The sequence below is a fragment of the Triturus cristatus genome, chromosome 9, assembly GCF_964204655.1.
Source record: "Triturus cristatus chromosome 9, aTriCri1.1, whole genome shotgun sequence".
Taxonomy (NCBI): domain Eukaryota; kingdom Metazoa; phylum Chordata; class Amphibia; order Caudata; family Salamandridae; genus Triturus; species Triturus cristatus.
Genome location: NC_140592.1, coordinates 433,293,403 through 433,319,160, shown reverse-complemented (window position 1 = coordinate 433,319,160; position 25,758 = coordinate 433,293,403).

The following is a 25,758-nucleotide window of genomic DNA, read 5'->3' as shown; positions in this document are numbered from 1 at the left end:
TCAGTGTTCTTTATAAGCACTTCTTAAGGTACGGTTGGATGGTACAAGGAGGTCTGGACTCCGAGGTCCCCTCGATTCAAGTCTCTCAAAGCAGGGTAAGGGGTAGCGGGACAGTCTGTCTACCAGTCAGGTAGTTTGGATGAGATGATGATTAGCTCACAATCCTCGAGCTTAGGTGGTGCGGGCCGCGGCAGCGCCAGCAGGTCCCGGAACGATGGTCGATGTACGGTCCGCGGCAGCGCCAGCAGGTCCCGGTGAGGATGGTCGTTACAACGGGCAGCGGCAGCGCCAGCAGGTCCCGACGAGGATGGTCGTTACAACGGGCCGCGGCAGCGCCAGCAGGTCCCGACGAGGATGGATGTTGTAGAAGGCCGCGGCAGCGCCAGCAGGCAGGACGATGGTTCACAAGAGCGGGCTACGGCAGCGCCAGTAGTCCGTCAAGGCTGAGTTCTCTCGGTGTCTCTCGACTCCAGGATACAACTCCCTTCCTGCTCCGGAGTTGCCCCAGTTATAGGGCAGGCGCTCTTTGATGTCCGGACCCTCGCACTTGGAGGTCGGAGGGCCCGGGATGAAGGTGTCCAGACACCCAGCAGGGGGTGGAGCCAGCGCCTGGGGGAGCTGGGGGCGATCGGCACCTGGCGGGGGAAGAGCTCTTGACACTTCGTCCTCCCATTGACCTGCCAAGTGGTCCGCTCACCTCCTGGGTGGATGGTGGTGCCGGGATGTCGGGGCCGGTCAGGCCCGGGGTTAGGGTCGGGGCGAGGCCACGCGGCCTCGTGGTGCAGGGCCCAAGATGGCGGCTTGAACCGGCCGGGGAAGCCGGTGGGGCTGGGCCCCGTGATGAGTAGAGGTCCGAGGGCAGAAGATCCGTCGGGAGACGGGGTACGGGTGCTTTTCGTGGGTTCTACCTGGTGGGCCGGAGCTCGGGCCCTGTCGTGCGGGGAGGGAGCAAGCCCTTCGTGTGGCCTGTCCAACATGCGTCCCCCCCAGCTGAAGACGGGGAGAGTCACCCATCTCCTTGGGGACTCTCTTCGTCGAGGCGGAAAAAGCGGGACAGGCCATCCGCGTTGGCGTGGTCTTGGCCTGGTCGGTGCTCCACAGTGAAGTCCATTCCCTGCAGGGAAATGGACCAGCGCAAGAGTTTTGGGTTCTCCCCCCGCATCTGCATCAGCCACTGCAGGGGTCGATGGTCGGTTTGTACCCGGAAGTGGGTACCGAAGAGATAGGGCCGGAGCTTTTTGAGGGCCCACACCACTGCGAAGGCCTCCCTCTCGATGGTGCTCCAGCGCTGTTCTCGGGCCAGGAGACGTCGACTGATGAAGGCCACCGGCTGGTCATGACCTTCGGGGTTTAACTGAGAAAGGACGGCTCCGATGCCGTGGTCGGAGGCGTCGGTCTGTACCATGAATTCCCGACTGTAATCGGGGGCCTGGAGCACAGGGGCGGTGCATAGAGCGGCCTTCAGCTTCTCGAAGGCCGCTTGACAATCGGGGGTCCAGTTAATCCGCTTCGGCTGGTTCTTGGACGTGAGACCCGTGAGGGGCCCCACGATGCTGCCGTAGTCTTTCACGAACCGCCGGTAGTAGCCGGTGATCCCCAAGAAGGCTCGGACCTCGGTCTGGGTGACGGGGGGCTGCCAGGACTGGATGGCAGCAATCTTAAGTTGTAGCGGGGCCACCAGCCCGCTTCCCACTTGGTGCCCAAGGTAGGTCACAGACCCTTGGCCAATTTGGCACTTGCCGGCCTTAATTGTGAGGCCGGCCCGCTGGAGGGCCTGTAGGACCTCTTGGAGGTGACGGAGGTGGTCGGGCCAGTGGTGGCTGTACACAGCGATATCGTCCAGGTAGGCAGCGCTGAACTCTTCGAGCCCCGCCAAGACCTGGTTCACGAGGCGTTGAAACGTGGCGGGGGCATTCTTCATGCCGAAGGGCATGACCTTGAATTGGTAGTGGCCATCGGGGGTAGAGAAGGCTGACCGTTCCTGAGCCCTGGGTGTGAGGCCGATCTGCCAGTAGCCCGCTGTTAGGTCGAAGATACTGAGGTAGCGGGCGGCCCCCAGCCGGTCGATCAGCTCGTCTGCTCGGGGGATCGGATGAGCGTCGGTCCGGGTGACAGCGTTCAAGCCCCGGTAGTCGACGCAGAATCTCAGTTCAGGTGCGGTGCCGGGGGCAGCGGCTTTGGGGACCATTACAACCGGACTGGCCCAGGGACTGTCCGAGGGCTCGATGACCCCGATTGTGAGCATCTTGGCCACCTCCTCCTGTATGCAGGCCCGTACCCGATCTGGTACGCGGTAGGCCCGGTGTCGGACAGGGGGACTGTCCCCGGTGTCCACGTCGTGCAAACACCAAGGGGTGACCCCGGGGGTGAGGGAGAACAGGGTAGCGAACTGCAGCAGGAGGTTCCGGCAGCCCTGGCGTTGCTCCGAAGTGAGGGTGTCAGAGAGCCGGACCCCGTCCACGGAGCCGTCATTCTCCTGAGTCTTCAGAAGATCCGGGAGGGGTTCGGAGTCTTCCTCTGCCCCACTGTCCGTAGCCATCAGGAGGCTGAGTTCTGAGCGCACAAAGTGTGGTTTGAGTCGGTTGGTGTGGAGGACCCGAAGGGGGTTCTGGGAGGTCCCCAGGTCGATGAGGTAAGTGACGGGGCTTTTGCGCTCGACCACTTTGAAGGGCCCCGTCCACTTATCTTGCAAGGCACATGGTTCGGTGGGGGACATCACCCATACTTGTTGTCCAGGCTCGAACTCAACGGAGGAGGCATTGTGATCATACCACCTCTTCATGTCCTCCTGGCTGGCCTCGAGGTTCGCCTTGGCCATCTCTCTGAAGCGCCGGGTCTGATTGCGTAGGGCCAGGAGGTATTTGAAGACGTCTGGAGGGGTCTTTAGGGGGGTCATCTCCCAACCTTCTTTTACTAGGCTGAGGGGCCCTCGCACAGGGTGCCCTACAGGAGTTCGAAAGGGCTAAAACCGAGGGACTTCTGGGGAACTTCGCGGTAGGCGAAGAGGAGGCACGGGAGTAGTACATCCCACTGGCGACGGAGGGGCTCTTCCAATCCCCCAATCATCCCCTTGAGGGTGCGGTTAAAACGCTCCACTAGTCCGTTCCCTTGGGGGTGATAGGGGGTCGTGAATCTGTAGGTGACCCCGCATTGTTGCCAGAGGGACTTCATGTATTTGGATATAAAGTTCGTGCCTCGGTCGCTGACGACTTCTCGGGGGAAGCCTACCCGGGAGAAGATCCCCATTAGGGCCCGGCCAACCACCGGAGCTGTCACGGTCCGTAGGGGCACCGCCTCGGGGTAGCGGGTGGCATGGTCCACCAGTACTAAGATGAACCTGTGTCCTTGTGCCGTGCGGGGGTCCAGAGGCCCCACGATGTCTATCCCCACCCTCTCGAACGGGGTGGTGACCACAGGGAAGGGTTGCAGAGGGGCTTTCAGCTTCCGACCACTCTTCCCGCTGGCTTGGCATGTGGGGCAAGATCGGCAGTGGTTCAGGACGTCATTCCTCATCTTCGGCCAGAAAAAGTGGGTCACTAGGCGGCTGTACGTTTTATCTTGGCCCAGGTGTCCAGCCAGGGGGACATCGTGGGCCAGGTTGAGCAGAAAGTCTCTGAAGCGGAGAGGTACCACCAGTACTCGACCGGCCCCCAGCTCGGCGATTCTTTGCTCGCTGTATAGCAGGTCGTTATCCCAGTAGACCCAGTGAGTTCCGGTGGAGTCCCCTGCGTTCTGGGCGCTGGCTTGTTGGCGGAGTCCCTCGAGGGAGGGACAGGTCTTTTGTTCCTGGCGGAACTGTGCTTGGGTGGGCCCCCCCTCTTGACGCCACTGAGCCAGGTCAGGAAGGTCCTGGGGTTGCGCGTCCCCTTCGGCCGTCGGGTCTGGGAGGCTGGCCTCGTCGGTGTCTTCTACTGGGGCGACTGGGGGCGGAGGTGCTGGCCATTCTGGTTCTTCTGATCGAGGGACGGCACGGGCTGCCATGGACCGGGTGGTTATGCAGGCCCAGTCCGGGAGGCCCAGCATCCCCAGGTGCTCTCTTCTCTCAACGGTGGCCCACGGGGAACTCTCGAGGTCATTTCCCAGGAGGCAGTCCACGGGGGCATCGTCCCGGACCGTCACCTTCAACAGGCCGGAGACCCCTCCCCATTCGAATGGAACGCAGGCCATTTGACACAGACTTTCAGAGTTGTCTGCCGAGCGGACGGGGCAGAGAATGTTCGGCAGGATCTGCTCGGGCTTCACCAGGTGACAGCGGACGGCCGTCACACTGGCGCCTGTGTCACGCAAGGCCTCGGCTCGCTGTCCATTAATGGTCACCCACTGACCATATTTCCTGGTGTTAGCGGGTAGGGGAGCCCGCGGGACCATGTCTCTTCCTCCTAAGCACGCCAGGACCATGGCGGCCGGTTCCCACTCTTGCTGGGCCGGCTCATACTCCTCTGGTTCCTCCAATGATCGCTCTTCCCCCAGGGCGGCGGCAGCTACCTGGCGGGGCTTGGGTGTTTGGTTCTGCGGGCAGCTCGGGTCATTGGCGTAGTGGCCGACTCGCTGGCATCGGTGGCACGTGACGTTGGCTCGGACCCCAGGACGCCACGGGGGGTTGCCCCGACCGGCCGGAGCCGGGGTGCTGGCCACGGGTGTTGCGGGCAAGGCGTCTCTCCCTCGCCCCTGGCCCCCTCCTCCTCCCCGAGGACGGTGCTGGCCTTGGTTGTTTCTGTTCTGTTCGTGTGGCCCCCTCCGGCCCACTCGGGTGCTTTCCCATCGGTCAGCTTCGGCGGCGAGCTGCCGGGGGTCAGTCAGCTTACTGTCGAGGAGGTGCTGCCTGAGCTCGACGAAGCAGTTGTTTGACAGGTGCTCCCATACCATCAGGTTAAAGAGTTGTTCGTAGGTGGTGACCTGGCTCCCCTTTATCCAACCCTCGAAGGCACGGCTGAAATAGTTCACGTATTCTACCCAAGTTGTACCTGGGATCCGGGTGCAATCTCTGAACCTCTGGCGGTACATCTCGGGTGTGAGGCCGTAGCGGGTGAGGAGGGCAGCCTTCATGTGGTCGTAGGACGACATTTGGTGATCTGGGAGCTGCAGTAGGGCATCGCGCCCCTCGTTGATAAACCTCCCCCAGAGTCCGGCTCCCCAATCACTCCGGTCGATCCGGTGGGAGGTCATGGCGATCTCGTAGGCTTTAAACCACTGTTGTATGTCGTCTTCTCGGACATACTCGCGGACAACATCCTTGGGGATGTGGACTTTTTTCTCGATTGGCCCCGGGGTGTGTGGTCGCTCAGGCACCCCCAGTTCTTTATTCTGTTTCCGAAGTTCTATTTCCGCCAGTTTGCGCTCGTGCTCGAGCGTTATTTTTTTCTCCTCCAGCTCTCTCTGTCTCTGCTTCTCTTCTCGTTCATCTCGGAGCCGCATGTGCTCGAGGTTGAGTTTCTGTTCAGCTAACTTGAGTTCCCCATCCATCTTGAGTCGTGCCATTTCCAACTCGTGCAATCTGGTTCTTTCTCTTTCTCGGATCTCCTCCTGCGAGAGGCCCGTTCCCCGCTCCTCGGGAGCCGTGGCGTTCCCCTCTGGTGTGATGCTGCTTTGGTCGGAGGGTCCGGCGACCCCAGTTTCTGCCCACGACTCTAGGGCGTGCTTTAGATCCTCTTTGGTACTCAGGCCGGTGGTAGCAATGCCAAGTTCTATGCAGAATTGTCTCAGTTCGCGGTGGTTGTATTCTTCTAATTTCGCCATTTGGAATTTCTCGGTGGAGTTGCTATCTTTGGCTGACATCGTGTTGTTGTCGTGGGGTGAGCTACTCTCCGTACGATTACGCGTTGATTCGGATCGCGCCGCTGGCCACCAATGTTAGAAAGGATAGACGGACCGGGAGGGTCGGCCGGGGTCAGGAGGAGAGGTCTCCGGGGAGAGCCGTCTCCAGCGATCGTACAGTTAAGTAACTCCCCCCCCACGGATAGATACCACACAAGGATAAGGTTCAGTGTTCGTTATAAGCACTTCTTAAGGTACGGTTGGATGGTACAAGGAGGTCTGGACTCCGGGGTCCCCTCGATTCAAGTCTCTCAAAGCAGGGTAAGGGGTAGCGGGACAGTCTGTCTACCAGTCAGGTAGTTTGGATGAGATGATGATTAGCTCACAATCCTCGAGCTTAGGTGGTGCGGGCCGCGGCAGCGCCAGCAGGTCCCGGAACGATGGTCGATGTACGGTCCGCGGCAGCGCCAGCAGGTCCTGGTGAGGATGGTCGTTACAACGGGCCGCGGCAGCGCCAGCAGGTCCCGACGAGGATGGTCGTTACAACGGGCCGCGGCAGCGCCAGCAGGTCCCGACGAGGATGGATGTTGTAGAAGGCCGCGGCAGCGCCAGCAGGCAGGACGATGGTTCACAAGAGCGGGCTACGGCAGCGCCAGTAGTCCGTCAAGGCTGAGTTCTCTCGGTGTCTCTCGACTCCAGGATACAACTCCCTTCCTGCTCCGGAGTTGCCCCAGTTATAGGGCAGGCGCTCTTTGATGTCCGGACCCTCGCACTTGGAGGTCGGAGGGCCCGGGATGAAGGTGTCCAGACACCCAGCAGGGGGTGGAGCCAGCACCTGGGGGAGCTGGGGGCGATCGGCACCTGGCGGGGGAAGAGCTCTTGACACTTCGTCCTCCCATTGACCTGCCAAGTGGTCCGCTCACCTCCTGGGTGGATGGTGGTGCCGGGATGTCGGGGCCGGTCAGGCCCGGGGTTAGGGTCGGGGCGAGGCCACGCGGCCTCGTGGTGCAGGGCCCAAGATGGCGGCTTGAACCGGCCGGGGAAGCCGGTGGGGCTGGGCCCCGTGATGAGTAGAGGTCCGAGGGCAGAAGATCCGTCGGGAGACGGGGTACGGGTGCTTTTCGTGGGTTCTACCTGGTGGGCCGGAGCTCGGGCCCTGTCGTGCGGGGAGGGAGCAAGCCCTTCGTGTGGCCTGTCCAACATGGATGTGTCTGTTGGGGTGCGTGCCCATGACTGTTTGTGTGTGCGTTGGTCAGGCATGGGAGAGGGCAGTGTGGATGGGTCCGGGGTAGGGGGGGACAGAGCGCCGCAGGAGAGAAACTGCTTCCGTCAGTGAAGAGTCCATGGACCGTTGGTCAGACATCGTTGATGACATGCCCTCCACGAACGACACCAACTGTGTGAGCCGTTTTGTGTGTTCATGGAGGACATGCAGCACCGATGCCTGACCAACCTGCAACTGCAGCAGTGTGTCCACAGACTCTTCACTAGGGGCAGCAGGGGTGACAGGGGCAGGGGGTGCGGTGCCTGGTCCAAAGGAGACACGGTGGGACCCTGCATGGACAGAAGGGACGGGAGCAACTGGGAGGGCGGAGATGGCAATGGAGGAGGCGGGTACAGATGGTGGGATGCTGCCAGTTGTTGTTGCATTCTCCGCCTCCTCAAGGATGTCAGCCTCAGACCCACCGGTGTCGTAGATGCTCTTGCCTCCAGACAGGTCCTCCGACTGACTCCCCTCGCCCTCCGTGCCACTGGCTCCTTCTGCCTCCACAGCACTGGTGGCACTGTCGCTGTGTCCCTCCTCAAGGTCCATGCAGGTGTCTCCCTCGCCTGTGGATGATGATGCTGTGGGCAAGGAGAAGAAACAAAAATGCATCAGTCACCTGTATACATCTGACACATGAGCACAAGAACAATTGGTCACAGTGCATATCAGGCAATGCATCATGAGTAACAGTTAGATTACTCCGCACATATGTAAGCCCTGTACTGCCCAGTTGGTAGACCCACCATGCCACTTGGACACCAGGAAAATAAATACACAAAAGGCCACAACTTGAATGAGAAATACACTGAGAAGCTAGTGTCTGTGAACCGGTGAGCACAGCAATACAATGAAGTCATGACACCTCTTGTTTACCCTGAAAGAAACAGTAGTGGTGCACTCAAGGTAAACTGATACACCTCAATACTCAAGGTGTCACCACACTCAGAGACCTGTAAGTCCTTTGGAACACAAAACGAACAAATGTTGGTACCTTGGGACTCACAATACTTTACCCAATCTACGTGTTTTGAATGTGCCAATTGGCCATTTCGTGAAAAGAACACTCATGTGCCTGCATGCAATATGTCGCACAAGGCAGTGCACGCACAAGTACATTGACACTGTCATTGAAGAAGCTGGCACCTTTTCTGAGAAACCACTGTTAGAAATAAATGGTGTTGCAGAAAGTACATATACATGGGCCCACTGTGTCCAGGCATATGAGGGGTGGGTGCAGAGGACTTCCAGCAGTGTCCAGGCATATGAGGGGTGGGTGCAGAGGACTCCCAGCAGTGGACAGAGACATGGGGATGGGTGCATATGACTCCCAGCAGTTTCCAGGCATATGAGGGGTGGGTGCAGAGGACTCCCAGCAGTGGACAGAGATATGGGGGTGGGTGCATATCACTACCAGCAGTGTCCAGACATATGAGGGGTGGGTGCAGAGGACTCCCAGCAGTGGACAGAGATATGGGGGTGGGTGCATATCACTACCAGCAGTGTCCAGACATATGAGGGGTGGGTGCAGAGGACTCCCAGCAGTGGACAGAGAAATAGGGGTGGGTGCATATCACTACCAGCAGTGTCCAGCCATATGAGGGGTGGGTGCAGAGGACTCCCAGCAGTGTCCAGACATATGAGGGGTGGGTGCAGAGAACTCCCAGCAGTGGACAGAGATATGGGGGTGGGTGCATATCAATACCAGCAGTGTCCAGGCATATGAGGGGTGGGTGCATATGACTCTCAGCAGTGTCCAGGCATATGAGGGGTGGGTGCAGAGGACTCCCAGCAGTGGACAGAGATATGGGGGTGGGTGCATATCACTACCAGCACTGTCCAGGCATATGAGGGGTGGGTGCAGAGGACTCCCAGCAGTGTCCAGGCATATGAGGGGTGGGTGCAGAGGACTCCCAGCAGTGGACAGAGATATGGGGGTGGGTGCATATCACTACCAGCAGTGTCCAGGCATATGAGGGGTGGGTGCAGAGGACTCCCAGCAGTGGACAGAGATATGGGGGTGGGTGCATATCACTACTAGCAGTGAGCAGGCATATGAGGGGTGGGTGCAGAGGACTCCCAGCAGTGGACAGAGATATGGGGGTGGGTGCATATGACTCCCAGCAGTGTCCAGGCATATGAGGGGTGGGTGCAGAGGACTCCCAGCAGTGGACAGAGCTACAGGGGTGGGTGCATATCACTACCAGCAGTGTCCAGGCATATGAGGGGTGGGTGCAGAGGACTCCCAGCAGTGTCCCACTCCCAGGAGGATGGATGTCTTTCACACACTGCATGACACACCACATGTGGGTGTGAGGACATATAACACATGCATACCCACCCATGGCAGATGCAGCACAATACACACCCTGATTTCATGCCAACAGACTGTATAGTCATGGAACTGCATACAAAACTAAGATAGCCAAAGGGAACCCACACTGTCACGCACATCCCAGGAGTGATAGGAATATCCAGGTGCTGGTCCAGCCACCAAGATGTTGTCTCTCATGGAAGGAATAGGGTTAAATGCCACTAGATACAATGCCCACAATTGTGAGTCATACCCAAAACACAAGTACAGTGACTGGCAAGGATGGCACAGACGATTCAGAAGGAGACATCGGTGAGCAGGCATGGCCATTGTTGAAGGGATCCGTCACCAACAAAGGATATGTTGACACAGGTCAGCACAACAATTGCGCAACTGTTTGCAGGGAACATGTCAGGTGCCACAGCGGAAGGAACACTCCTTGGGACAATGTCTCAAAACCAAATGAACACACACTACCAATGATTATTTGCACAGGCATTGTGATGGCACACAGATGCCATGGTCCACCTCATGACCATCATACAAAAACATTTCTCAGAACCCTAACACATTACCAGAACACCAACTTCATGAGCCTCATCACCAACATCAAGTACCTGAAATGCAATAGTGTTGAAACTAAAAGAAAAGGCTTTATTCAGCACACAAAATTATAAATTAAGAAGACACTATGTACAAAGGCCAATGGCCAGTCCATTGTTCTAGTCCAAGGGTGGACGTAGATGACTGTGTCCACCCCTACCTTGCCTGCACAAAGTAACTTCAAGGTTTGTCGACCGGGGGGGCATCATCTGTGGGAGTAACAGGCACCGCAGGGACAGGAGGAGGTTGGGTAGGTGTGGTGGGTGTAGGGCTGGATGTCTCCACCACAGGGGGTGGGGCAGCGCCAAAGGTGGAGGTGAGCTCGGCGCTGCACACTGCTGCCAGGGTGTCTAGTGTAACCCCTGCACCTGAAGAAACCCCAGGGCCAACGGAGGGGGGTGGCCGAGGGATGGGGTGCAGCGCTCTTGGGGGAGGGGGTGGAAATGGGGGGGACTCAACTCCCCTGCCCGGGGACTTCCTCGCCCGCTTGCGGGGTGGTGTCACAGTGGGGGTGAGGGCCAGCTCAGCCATGTAGACCTCTTTGGGTGACAGTTTGGCAGGGGAGCTAAGGGGAGTGGTTTTGGAGGAACTGGGTTGTGAGGACTGCGGATTCTGACTGTGGCTGCGTGGCTGCCGTTTGCCTCCAGACCCTGTGGGTGTGACTACATCCCCCTGAGAGTGCGTGCCAGGAGGAGTGCGCTGTGCCTTCCTTGGGGGTGTGCTGGATGTGTCTGTTGGGGTGCGTGCCCATGACTGTCTGTGTGTGCGTTGGTCAGGCATGGGAGAGGGCAGTGTGGATGGGTCCGGGGTAGGGGGGGACAGAGCGCCGCAGGAGAGAAACTGCTTCCATCAGTGAAGAGTCCATGGACCGTTGGTCAGACATCGTTGATGACATGCCCTCCACGAACGACACCAACTGTGTGAGCCGTTTAGTGTGTTCATGGAGGACATGCAGCACCGATGCCTGACCAACCTGCAGCTGCAGCAGTGTGTCCACAGACTCTTCACTGAGGGCAGCAGGGGTGACAGGGGCAGGGGGTGCGGTGCCTGGTCCAAAGGAGACACGGTGGGACCCTGCATGGACAGAAGGGACGGGAGCAACTGGGAGGGCGGAGATGGCAATGGAGGAGGCGGGTACAGATGGTGGGATGCTGCCAGTTGTTGTTGCATTCTCCGCCTCCTCAAGGATGTCAGCCTCGGACCCACCGGTGTCGTAGATGCTCTTGCCTCCAGACAGGTCCTCCGACTGACTCCCCTCGCCCTCCGTGCCACTGGCTCCTTCTGCCTCCACAGCACTGGTGGCACTGTCGCTGTGTCCCTCCTCAAGGTCCATGCAGGTGTCTCCCTCGCTTGTGGATGATGATGCTGTGGGCAAGGAGAAGAAACAAAAATGCATCAGTCACCTGTATACATCTGACACATGAGCACAAGAACAATTGGTCACAGTGCATATCAGGCAATGCATCATGAGTAACAGTTAGATTACTCCGCACATATGTAAGCCCTGTACTGCCCAGTTGGTAGACCCACCATGCCACTTGGACACCAGGAAAATAAATACACAAAAGGCCACAACTTGAATGAGAAATACACTGAGAAGCTAGTGTCTGTGAACCGGTGAGCACAGCAATACAATGAAGTCATGACACCTCTTGTTTACCCTGAAAGAAACAGTAGTGGTGCACTCAAGGTAAACTGATACACCTCAATACTCAAGGTGTCACCACACTCAGAGACCTGTAAGTCCTTTGGAACACAAAACGAACAAATGTTGGTACCTTGGGACTCACAATACTTTACCCAATCTACGTGTTTTGAATGTGCCAATTGGCCATTTCGTGAAAAGAACACTCATGTGCCTGCATGCAATATGTCGCACAAGGCAGTGCACGCACAAGTACATTGACACTGTCATTGAAGAAGCTGGCACCTTTTCTGAGAAACCACTGTTAGAAATAAATGGTGTTGCAGAAAGTACATATACATGGGCCCACAGAGGTCTTGATGTCTTGACACTCGTTAGTTTGTATCACCGACAACTAAGGAGTCTCACAAAATCAAGACCACCGTGGGAACATGAATATGGAGAATATGCAACACCATTTAATTAGAACAGTGGCTTCTTTGAAAAGGTGCCAGCGTGTTCCATGAAAGTGGAAATGTCGTTTGGTGTGCGCTTCCTTGGTAGACATTTTTCATGCAGGCACATCAGTGTTCTTAACACAAATCATCAAATTTCCACATTTAAAACATGAACAACTGTTGACAAGTGCTGTGAGTGCCAAGGTACAATTTTTGAAGATTAACAACTTGAATCATGTCAGTTGTCACCAGGCCATCCGTCACCTGATTACACAGTTGGCTACACATATGACCTACTGCCTGTCATCTGGAGTGGCACACATGTCCACACCCAGGACAATGCATAAGCTAATGGGCCCGCAATTGGGTGGTAAAAAGGCCCAGCTGTACTGTGGGGACACCCTCATGGCAAGCCAGAATGTACACACACAGATGTCAGCACACAAAGTCCAAACTGCGTTGCATCAGAACCACACACAGGTGGCAAAAATGTATGAGCAGGATTCATTTTGGTAAAAAAATGACACAGGCTGCAAAGCACGTACATTAGGCACTGGCCAGCATCACAGGGGCACTGCACAGTGTATTTTTGTCCAGGCAATTCTCACACACAATTCAGACCTGGCAATGAAAAATCAGGGTTGTACATGTATGCCTCTCCCGCGCACCCCCCCCCCCATACCTGAGTCAATGTGATTGATACAGATCAAGAAGTGACACCTCTTATTCAGGGTTACAACAACTGTGCTTGAAAAATTGCTTCATTTACACCACATCACCTCGTGGGGCTGGCAACACATATTTGTGACAAACAACCATCAACAGATTGTTGTGAATAGCCACACAGGAACTGCCCAGTGTGAGTATGAACAAGAAAAATGGTGTATCCCTGTGCAGTGGACACATGTAGCACACATTAGCAAAATACAAACTAGGCTAGGGAACAATGCCACAGAGGCAGACCTATGCAGAACACACAGAGAATGTGCACAGTGTTGGATGACACACATGATTAGGAGGCCAGGGTGTCTCAGGGGACTGTAGTGGGCACACTGCTCCGTGGTCCTGGAATGAGCTGACTCTACCATGTTCAACCGTCATGGCACTATGCATATCTCACACTCATGCACATCATGTCTGAGGCCAGAACATTGGTCATGCATGCTGTAAGGGTGTCCAGTTGAAATCTCACACTCCTATGTTGAGAATCAGCATCAGTGACAACAACTATGGACCCCCAACATACTGAACAGGTCATGGCACAGGCAAGGTACCAACACAAGTCACAGACCACCCTCCCACATGATGCAGAAAGCAATGTGCACTTAGATGTACTGGGACCCTAGATGACCATGTGCAAATGTGATTACACACAGACCAGGGGACACATGTCAAGGAGAGGGAGGTATGAAAAAGAGCCCCAGGTGACATTTGGGAACAGAAAATGCACTGCACATATGAACTCTGGGAGTGTATTCATGCAAAATAGCACTTCCTAAAGCTGGCGACACATAACACGACAAAAAGCCATGTACCTACCCCCTCCTTGATGCAGTCTCTCCTGTAACTGCCTATCGAGGTCAGGGAAGACCACCGCCAGGACACGTTTCATGTGGGGGGTCAGGCGTCGGCGGCCGCCGTGGGGGCAAGGAGGGTCGAGCTCCAGCTGGACCCTGGCGATCCGCCGGGTCCAGCACCGGATGTCCTGCCACCTCTTGCGGACCTGTGGCAGCTGCCAACTACGCTCCCCGCAGTTCTCACCGCCCTAACGACATTGGTCCAGATCACCCCCTTCTCGTACGCAGTTACCTGTCAGGATGATAAAGTGACACAACATCAATACACCTGCTCCATGTCCCAGAGACACACATTAGAACATCTTTGAAATATTGACCAGGGTATAGGATGCTGACATGAATAGCCTCATTCACAACAAGAAATTGGCCTGTGTGCAAGCACCAATGCAGTACATGGCATTGAAAGTCTACAGGTGGCATGAGTGGTGCAACACACTCAATGATCATGCCACACACTGTGCAGCACATGCAACAGCAGGCTGATGGTCAGCACGTGCCATGCAGTCACATGTCCCACTCCACTGACGGACCCTCAGCAGACTAGACAGACACACCCAGCCACAGATCACTCGCCTGTCATTGACAACAGCGGATACAACCCTTACTCTGCACATGTGCCATTTGCCAGTGGGGAATCACAGGTGTCGTGCTAGCTCTGTAAGTCAGACACAAAGCACAGCTCACTTGTCACATCAGATGGGTAGACCTTTTGCCTCCACCATGCAGCTGTGGTGCAACACTTCACATAGACACTCACCCACATGACAAGGAACATTCACACACATCAATGTCCATGAGGTCGTACATATCATTTGGACACTCTCACCACAGGTCCACTCAACTCATACACATCTGTGGGTACAGTCACCTGTCACACCGGAGGGACCACTGAATCACCTCAGGACAACAGGAATAAAAGCCACCAAGGATTTGCCAGGCTGAATGTGTCATGCACTATGCAGTGAAAGTCACTGTAAGCACTATGCAAGTGAGGAGGGCACACAGGAACTACATGATGCTCTGCATGAGAGCCATAAGCGTGACCCCCCGGGACACACTCTAAACAACATTGCATGTCAGTCCCACCTGGACAGAATATTGACAGTCACACAACAGGTGCATAGGCAAAGGTAGTGGACTCAGCACTCACCTGCTTCCCTGGTCTCCCATACAGCCTGGGGTACTGTGGGAGGATGGCGTCCAGCAAGGCCTCATTCTCCTCCTGGGTGAATGGCTGGGCCCTCTCCACAGCACGTGACATGGTCCAGGGTAGCAGAGACAGCAGCAGTGTTGTCGACAGGAAAGTTGTGCAGGCAAGTGTCCTCTCATGGGTTCTGGTTGCCTTATATCTGTCTTGCTGAGGGGCATTCATTTTGAGGAGTACATAGTGATTGGTCAGAATCATTCGCATTGTACGTTTACTCCAATCCCTTTAAACATACACCAGTGACAGCATTTGCATCGTTCAAATTTTTAGCATCATGTCAAGTCAACAACCACTTTGCAACATTGTATTTGGTGGCCAACTGACTTTTCCAGGACACCTGATGGACACATTTGAACTGAAAATTCTCTCTCCATGACAACCAGCATGCATTTAGGACCTAATACTTGTCCCTTATGTGTCCCCTATGTAATTTTGAAATCCACACACAGGTACAGTGCGTTTCACACGTACCCCTACGGCACCAGTTGAACAGTGCGTTTGACACGTACGTGTACGCACTAGTAGTACACGTACGTGTACTACTAGTACGATCCCCTTACGGGTACGCACTAGTAGTACACGTATGTGTACACACTAGTAGTACACGTACGTGTACTACTAGTGCGATTGATGGAGCGGGTAAAATGTTTTCTTTTTATATACCCAATCCATTTATATATGTTTGTATTAAAATGACTAATGATTAATCATAATAATTAATAGAGTGTTGTTTTAAAACTAATCAACTTTAATAACCGAGAGAAAATATGTGGGATTGCTTTGCATGGCTAAAAATAATATGTAAACTAAGTCTGTATGCATATTAATAGGATAAATGTTGCCTATGTGATGTTATCGTGAATTTTGCTTAAATAAACAAATACTAATGGCTTTGAACGTGGCATATGGCTAGATAAATGCACACACATATGGGTATTAGCAAGGAAAATAACACTGTTTAACCATTTTAATGTATTAATGACGTTTTGTGTTTCTTTGCTTAAGTTGACCATTCGGGCCTGCTATAAAATGGCCGCCGACTGAATCAGACCTTTACGAAGTAATATCAATGAAGGGAAAGGAGTGATGCGCCTGCGCAAACCTCAGCAGCTGTGACCTGCCAGTGAACTGTCATCGCTGTGCCCATGAAGGCTGCTCCGGGCAAAAGGCCAAACCTTCAACAGAAATTGTTGCAACATGAACTATTGGATCACTAATATTCCCATACATTCATTTGGAACTTTTAGCACATGAGAAAGTCGTCGAATGTTTCTTAATGCATCAAAATGTATTTCCATCAACCAATAAGAATCCCTGAAAATGATTTTGGCAACATTTGGAATGTAAAATTTAGTATAAATAATAGTAGACTAGAGAGGTATTAGCGTGCCATTTCTTGAATGTCATTGCCAGTATCCTGATGTTATGCTGACGGAAAGGACGGTGACTCTGCATGATAGAACAGAACTTTGACGATTTTACTAAGGACCAGATTCTGACTTAGAAAATGACAAATAGCCAGAATAGGTAAATATGACAAAAGATGAAATTAATTAACTAGGATTTAACCTGCATTTGATTTAGATAAAGAAATATTAATTGAAGTCATGTGTCGGGTTGTTTCTTTCATTGAAATGTTTTATTGAATAAATTTAGAGCATTAAGGAGTCGTTAAACTAAATCCAACTAAATGATTTATCGACCTAATATTTTCTTGATGGGAAGAGAAGCGAGGGTTTGAAACATAGGGAAGGTGATTAAGTTCCCATCAAGGAAGCAGTGTGGTTTGGAACCAAATATTTTATCCCCTTTTTACTGAACAAAAGGTACGGATAGATTGATTAGGGTGAATGTTGGTGTTATGGGCCCCACCAGGGTATGATGTGCATGTGTGTGTGTGACTGCGAAATCACTCTGTCCGTGGTAATAGGGGGTAATTGGGAAACCCAAACTGCACCAGTTTTTCTGGTAGCTAGAGATGGTTTTTATTGTTTTGGTTTAATGATTTTTGCCTGTATATAGCTTATTGATTATTGATTGGTATTGATATGTGTACTAACACTATGGTGTAGATTCCGATCCTGGAAAAACCGGGTACGAATCGTCGGACGGAGCGTTTTCTCCGTCCGACTCGTACCCGGTAAAAATACCTTACAAACATGCAAGTACGATTCGTATGGAAACACCATTTCCGTACGAATCGTAAAAAACACTGACCGATGAAAATATACATACCAATGTGATCCGGGAATGCTCCAAAGTGACGTCGGGACGCATGCAGGCTGCGGTTCACGAACCAGGAAGTACGATCCACACCGACGTCACCCCACACGGATTATATTTTCCGGCTGCCAAAAACTGCCGGGAAACCAGGACGACGCGCACAAGGAGCAACTGTACGCGACGGACAGCCATGGACCCGAACCTACTTGTCATCCCAGCCTTCATAGCAGTCCAGCTGCTCTACAGGCACCGATGCAGATGCCGCAGAAGGTCAGAATAACACCCAGGGGCAAAGGGGGGGGCAGGGGCAGGACACATAACCCCCACACAAGTCACAAATCACACATGCCCTGGACATACCTGACCTGCAGGACCTGGTCACCTCGAGGGGGTGGGGGCGTGTCCAGCAACGCAAGCGTCCGCCACAACGGAAGTGGATGTTGACCCGAACCGGCAACACAATAATACCGGTACGTACCGTCCCCAGGCCTTAAGAGCGTGGGTACGGGCCATACCACACCCACCACTACGTCACCCCGACAATGGTGGTACGGCCCGTACCCACGTTCGAATGGCCTGGGTACGGGCTGTACCAGCATTGTTGGGGTGATGTGGGGGTACGCGTGGTACGACCCGTACCCACGCTCTGAAGGGCTGGGTACGGTGCGTACCCCTACGGCACCCCATTGGGGGTCTGCACCGTGCCCAGGCCCTCAGAGCATGGGTACGGGTCGTACCACATGTACCCCCACATCACCCCAACAATGCTGGTACGGCCTGTACCCAGGCCATTCGAACGTGGGTACGGGCCGTACCGCCATTGTCGGGGTGACGTAGTGGTGGGCGTGGTACGGCCCGTACCCACGCTCTTAAGGCCTGGGGACGGTACGTACCCAGGCCTGCAAACCATGGGTACAGGAATGTACGGAGCGTACCCCCACCCATGTATGACTGGAGCGTACCCCCACCCCACCAGTGTATGTACGGACCATACCCCCACCCCACCAGTGTATGTACGGACCATACCCCCACCCCACCAGTGTATGTACGGAGCGTACCCACACCTGTGTATGAATGGAGCATACCCCCACCCCACCCATGTATGAATGGAGCGTACCCCCACCCCACCAGTGTATGTACGGAGCGTACCCACACCCGTGTATGAATGGAGCGTACCCCCACCCCACCAGTGTATGTACGGACCGTACCCCCACCCCACCAGTGTATGTACGGAGCGTACCCCCACCCGTGTATGAATGGAGTGTACCCCCACCCCACCAGTGTATGTACGGACCGTACCCCCACCCCACCAGTGTATGTACGGAGTGTACCCACACCTGTGTATGCATGCAGCGTACCAACTCTCCACCCGTGTATGTACGGACCGTACCCCCACCAGTGTATGTACGGAGCGTACCCCCACCCGTGTATGAATGGAGCGTACCCCCACCCCACCAGTGTATGAACGGACCGTACCCCCACCCCACCAGTGTATGTACGGAGCGTACCCACACCCGTGTATGCATGCAGCATACCAACTCCCCACCCGTGTATGTACAGACCGTACCCCCACCCCACCAGTGTATGTACGGAGCGTACCCACACCTGTTTATGAATGGAGCATACCCACACCCGTGTATGAATGGAGTGTACCCACACCCGTGTATGAATGGAGCGTAGCCACACCCGTGTATGAATGGAGCATACCCACACCCATGTATGAATGGAGCGTACCCACACCCGTGTATGTCCCGACCGTACATGCCCAGACATAGGAGGGGTGTGTGCCTATCACTCCCAGCAGTGCCCAGACACAGGAGGGGTGTGTGCAGAGTCCTCCCAGCAGTGCCCAGACACACGAGGGGTGTGTGCAGAGTCCTCCCAGCAGTGCCCAGACACAGGAGGGGTGTGTGCAGAGTCCTCCCAGCAGTTCCCAGACACAGGAGGGGTGGGTGCAGAGTCCTCCCAGCAGTGCCCAGACACAGGAGGGGTGTGTGCAGAGTCCTCCCAGCAGTGCCCAGACATCTGAGGGGTGGGTGCAGAGGACTCCCAGCAGTGCCCAGACATCTGAGGGGTGGGTGCAGAGGACTCCCAGCAGTGCCCAGACATCTGAGGGGTGGGTGCAGAGGACTCCCAGCAGTGCCCAAACATATGAGGAGTGGGTGCAGAGTCCTCCCAGCAGTGCCCATACACAGGAGGGGTGGGTGCAGAGTCCTCCCAGCAGTGCCCAGACACAGGAGGGGTGTGTGCAGAGTCCTCCCAGCAGTGCCCCGACATCTGAGGGGTGGGTGCAGAGGACTCCCAGCAGTGCCCAGACATCTGAGGGGTGGGTGCAGAGGACTCCCAGCAGTGCCCATACACAGGAGGGGTGTGTGCCTATCACTCCCAGCAGTGCCCAGACACAGGAGGGGTGTGTGCAGAGTCCTCCCAGCAGTGCCCAGACACAGGAGGGTTGTGTGCCTATCACTCTCAGCAGTGCCCAGACATAGGAGGGGTGTGTGCAGAGTCCTCCCAGCAGTGCCCAGACACAGGAGGGGTGTGTGCAGAGTCCTCCCAGCAGTGCCCAGACACAGGAGGGGAGTGTGCAGAGTCCTCCCAGCAGTGCCCAAACACAGGAGGGGTGGGTGCAGAGTCCTTCCAGCAGTGCCCAGACACAGGAGGGGTGGCTGCAGAGGACTCCCAGCAGTGCCCAGACATATGAGGGGTGGGTCCAGAGGACTCCCAGCAGTGCCCAGACACGGGAGGGGTGGGTGCAGAGTCCTCCCAGCAGTGCCCAGACATATGAGGGGTGGGTGCAGAGGACTCCCAGCAGTGCCCAGACATCTGAGGGGTGGGTGCAGAGGACTCCCAGCAGTGCCCAAACATATGAGGGGTGGGTGCAGAGTCCTCACAGCAGTGCCCATACACAGGAGGGGTGGGTGCAGAGTCCTCCCAGCAGTGCCCAGACACAGGAGGGGTGTGTGCAGAGTCCTCCCAGCAGTGCCCAGACACAGGAGGGGTGGGTGCAGAGGACTCCCAGCAGTGCCCAGACACAGGAGGGGTGGGTGCAGAGTCCTCCAAGCAGTGCCCAGACACAGGAGGGGTGGGTGCAGAGTCCTCCCAGCAGTGCCCAGACACAGGAGGGGTGGGTGCAGAGTCCTCCCAGCATTGCCCAGACACAGGAGGGGTGTGTGCAGAGTCCTCCCAGCAGTGCCCAGACACAGGAGGGGTGGGTGCAGAGTCCCCCCAGCTGTGCCCATGGAAAGAAAGGGGTTGAGTACACACAGATACAATGCCCACAATTGTCAGTCAGGTGCTCAAAGACCCAGCAGAACACGAAACACATGTGTGCGAGGCTGGGAGTACACACATGCATACTGCAGAAAAGGGAACATGTACACATGAAGTCCTGTCAATATACTGCAGTCACAAGTACAGTGACCCCCAAGGATGACACAAATGATGCAGGTGGAGACCTTGCCCAGCATGCATGGCCAAAGTTGAAGGGGTCCGTCACACACCCAGCAAATGTAGACACAGCACTGCACAAATGTCTTCACAACACCCTGCAGGGAAGATGTCAGGGTCCACAGAGGAAGGTACACACCTTGGGACAATGTCACCATGCAGTAACAGCTAACATGAGCAAAGTTTTATAGCAAATACCGTGTGATGGCACACAGATAACAGGGTCCACCCCACGAACAGCACACTACAACATATCCCAGACACCTAACACATTATCGCCACCCCAAATCATGGAGCAGCACCACCAACAGCAATGCCAGAAAAGCAGTAGTGTGCCTAGGAAAATAAAATAGCTTTATTCAGCAATGTTGTAAAATGAATTGTACGAAGAGTTCAAAATGCACAAGGCCCATAGGGCAGTCCATAGTTCCAATCCAGGTGGGGGACACATTGGGATGCGTGTCCCCTAGCTTGCATGCCCAGGTCAGACTACCTTGTCATCCACGGGGGGGGCATCGTGTGGGGGGGGAGGACCAGGCACTGCAGGGACAGGAGGGGCAAGGGTAGGTGTTGTGGGTGCATGGACGGATGACTCCAACACAGGGGGTGGGGCAGCGCCAAAGGTGGATTGGAGCACGGCGCTGCACACTACTGCCAGGTCGCCCAGCATCTCCCCTGCACCCGAAGGAACCACATGCCCCAAGGAGGGGGTGTCGCAGGGATGGGTCGCAGCGCTACCCGGGGAGGGTGTGGACAAGGGGGGGGGGGAATCAACCACCCTGACGTGCATGGCTACGTCTGGGTGTGCTGTGGACAGGCATGGGAGTGGGAAGTGTGGATGCTGCAGGGGTAGGGGGGGGACGTAGCGCTGCAGGAGACCCAATGCTGCAGTCAGTGTCGAGTCTATGGACCTCAGCAAGTTGCGTTGGTCAGACTGCGCAGCTGAAATGCCCTGCGTGTATGCCTCCATCTGGTTGATCACTTGGCTGTGGCCAGGGAGGACATTAAGCATCGCAGTCTGACCAACCTGCAACTGCCGCAGGATGTCCACAGACTAAGCATTGGTGGCAGCAGTGGAGACAGGGGCAGGGGGTGCGGTGCCTGGCAAGAAGGAGACACGTGGTGACCTAGCACGGCGGGAAGGGACACGAGCAAGTGGGAGGCCGGTGAGCGGAATGGAGGGGGCGGGTAGCGATGGAGTGCTGGTGTCAGCTGTGGGAGCAGCCTCCGCCCCCTCGGAGTGCTCAGCCTCGGACCCGTCTGCGTCATAGTCGGTGGTGGTTTGACTGGACAGGTCCTCCGCTGCACTCCCGTCGGCCTCCGTGCCACTCGATGTGCCAGACAACTCTGCACTGCTGGCACTGGTGCTCGCTCCCTCCTCACGGTCTGTGCCAGTGTCTCCCTCGTAGTCCCCCGACGATGCTGTGGGCAAGGTGAAGAGACAGGAGAAATCAGACACCTGTATACATATGTCACATGAGTCAACTCTACATAGGTCACAGTGCGCAGCCTGAAAAGCTACAAGAGTAACATCTACAATACAAGGTACATATGTAGTCCCTGCAACACACAGTTTGTTGACCCACCATGCCACTGTTAAAATATGGAGAGCATGACACAATAGCAAATAACTTGATATCAAATTGTACAGAGGAGCCAGGCTCTGGGGACAAGCTAGCACAGCATCAGCGACACACAGCGTAGCCAAGAAAGGGATGAGCAGGAACCATGTCTAGCAACTCTTGGGACATGCTGCAAAGGTAATACTGAAAACCATGGCCAACATAACTGGGGCACTGCACCTTGAGTGTTTGGCCACACAAACATCACACACTGGCCAGACCGAGCAAGGAGACTTCAGGTTTGGACATGTAGGCCTTGCCCGCACCAACCCCCCCCCCAACCTGAGACAATGTGATTGAGACAGAGGAAGTACTCACACCTCTTAGTCTGGAATGAAAACACATGGCCTGCAATTAATCATGATCGCACACAAACTACCCCTGGTGCGCCTGCCCACACATATCACTGACAAACAACCATCATCAGATAGTTGTACCAAGACACACAGGCACTGGCCCCTGTGAGTATGCACCAGCTAATTTAGGTCACCCTGTACAGTGGACACATGTAGCACAGTATACGTGAATTCTAATGAGGCCATGGTACTATGACACAGGGCCCAAACTATGCTGAAGACACAGAGAATGTCCACATTGTCTGATGACACACATGATACCTAGGAAAAGGTGCCCCAGGGGACTGTAGTGGCCACACTACTCCATGGCCCTGGATGGATCTGACTGGAACACAAGCCACCATCCCTGCACTATGCACATCTCACACTCAAGCACATCATGTCAGAGGGTACAATATTCGACATGCAGGCAGTAAGGCAGTGCACATGAAACACATACTCCCATGTCGGGACTCAGCATCAGTGCCAACTAACATGGACCCCACAATGACTGAACTGGCCAGGGCACAGGCAACGTGCAAAAACCTGTTACACACCACCCCCAGACATGAAGCTGCAAGCATTGGGCACTTGGATTTACTGCCAGCCTAGATGACCTTATGCAAGAGAGACTCCACACAGACCAGAGAACACATGGTAAGGAGGGGAAGGGAGGAAGAACAGCACCGCTTTACTTTGGGGAACAGGATATGCACTGCACATTTAAACCCTGGCAGTGTATCCATGCAACTGCGCACTTCCAAAAGCTGGTCACACACAACAAACACACATGTACCTACCCCCTTCCTGCCGCTGCTTCTCCGCTAGGCGCCTATCCAAGTCAGGGAAGACCACTGCCAGCACACGCTTATGGATGTGGGTCAGACGGCGGCGCCCACGGTTTTTGTGGCTCTCAGGTGAGTCCCCCAGCAGGACCCGTGCGATCCACCGTGTCCAGCACCGGATGTCCTGCCAGCGTTTCCTCACCTGGGCTAGGCGCCGCTTCTGACCATCCGTCCTCCTCACGGCACTGACGGCTTGCTTCCAGATCTCCCCCTTGGCACAGACGCCTACCTGTGAGGATGCAAAAGTGACAAGACATCAATCCACCTTATCAATGATACAGAGACACACATATTACAATTCATGCATGTTTGAACTGGCCACAGTATGCAGCCAAATCATTGCACCTTTGTCATAGTGACATCATCCTCCTGGGAATGGGCAAATGCAGTAGGTGCCATTGAAAGCACACAGGTGGCACGAGGGGTGCAACACAATCAATGATGCAGGCTCACACTGTGCATCCCAAGCTACAACAGGAATCTGAACAGTACCCCTAAGCAGTCACATGCCCCAGCCCACTTACGCCACCTCAGCAGAGTACACAGACACACACAGGCACTGAACAATCACCTGGCATTGGCAACTGCCGCTACAAACTTCACTCTGCACATGTGCCACTAGACTGGGGGTGTCACAGATGTGGGGCTGTCTCAGCACGGCAGACATCCAGCACAGCTCCCTGCTCACATCAAATGGCCAGGGTGTATCCATCCCACATGCAGCTGGGGTGCAACACTCCACATATGCACCCACCCACATGACAGGGGACTCACACACACACACCAATGTCCAGGGGACGAACACATCATTTGGACACTCTCACCACAGGTACACAGAACAGACACACATCTGTGGGTCCTCGCACCTGTCACCCTGGGGGGAGCACAGACTCACATTAGGACTGTAGGAACAACATTTCCAGGATGATTAGGCAGTCCGAAAGCGGCATGCACCATGCAGTGATCGTCACAGTAAGCACCATGCTAGTGCGTTGTGCACACAGGAACTACAGCATGCTCTGAATGGGAGACATGAGCCCTTCCCCCCCCTGGGAACCACTATGAAGAACCATGCATGTCTGTCACACCTGGACACAATGCCAGAAGTCACAGTAAAAATGAGGGGCACAGTTTAAGCTAGTGGGGTCTGCACTCACCTGCTCCCCTGGTCGACCATACAGCATGGTGTACTGTAGGAGGATCACATCCAGCAACGCCATATTCTCCTCCATGGTGAATGGCTGGGCCCTCTCCACAGACCTGGACATGGTGCCAGAGGAATGACCTATCACTATGGGGGTGCTGGCGTATGCGTACGCCATAGTGATAGGGACCGTACACGCGTGTGTACGGTCCGGACTACTATGGCGTACACGTACACCACCACCACCATAGTGATAGGGACCGTACACGCGTGTGTACGGTCTGTATCACTATGATGTACACGTACACCAGCACCACCATAGTGATAGGGACCCCACACACGCCCTCGGAGCGTATGTACGGTGGGATTCACAGTGGTGACAGGCGGCACACAGGAATGAATTGAGCTGTCATACATGGCCAGGGCTGGACATCAAGGCATCGTCTGTGCAGTACTACATGTGTCGGGCACAGGTGGGTCAGGCTGTGATGTGGCACCATACTCCTGAGGTGTGAAGCTAATTACAGTATGATGGGCTGTGTACACATGTTACGTGTGATGGTGCCCTATGTGCCACACATCCCCTTCACTCCTTTGACATGTGTGCATGTAGTACTGACTTGGTGGGCCATGCGTCACTGGCATGGCACAGTCACCGACACCCGCAAATGTCCCCTGATGCCAGGTACACGGAATTTTACCCCTGACAAGTGAATGCCCGCATTGAACGCTGTAGCTATGTCATGTGTGTGTCATGTCTTCCCATAGGTTTGCTGTAGGTGTTTGGTCAAATGCATCTGCTGTTGCTGCAACCAACATGTGTCTGTGTGTAGATGGGCATGGCACACTGTTACGCACACCAGCACACAGGTGTAATCCGACGTAAGGTGTGTATGTATGCATCGACACGGAGTTTCAAAACACGGACATATCTGCATACTCTCTATGTATGTGTGATCAGTCTTGACATGCAATCCTTCATGGCAAGGTGTGTGGACTGTCCTTTTTCTATGACATGTCACCTGTGCCTCTAGTGTTCCGCAACCTGTCCGTACAATAAACATCCTTCTTCTGCACATATTTGGATGTCTGTCACTCCTGTAATGCGTCTGCCTGCTCACTTACACTGGCCCACAGCTAGTTTCATGGCATGGCATAATGAGGTTGAGAATCAACGTTTGTAGCTGGCTCTTGGTAGGAGTGTCACATGCCTGGAATACGTGTCCAGGGCACATTGTACAGACCTGACTCTGTATGCAGCATATGTGTATTGCCTGTTGAGCATGTGCTGTGTACATTGACATTGGTGGTGTACTGTACTCACTCTTCGTTGTCCCTTTT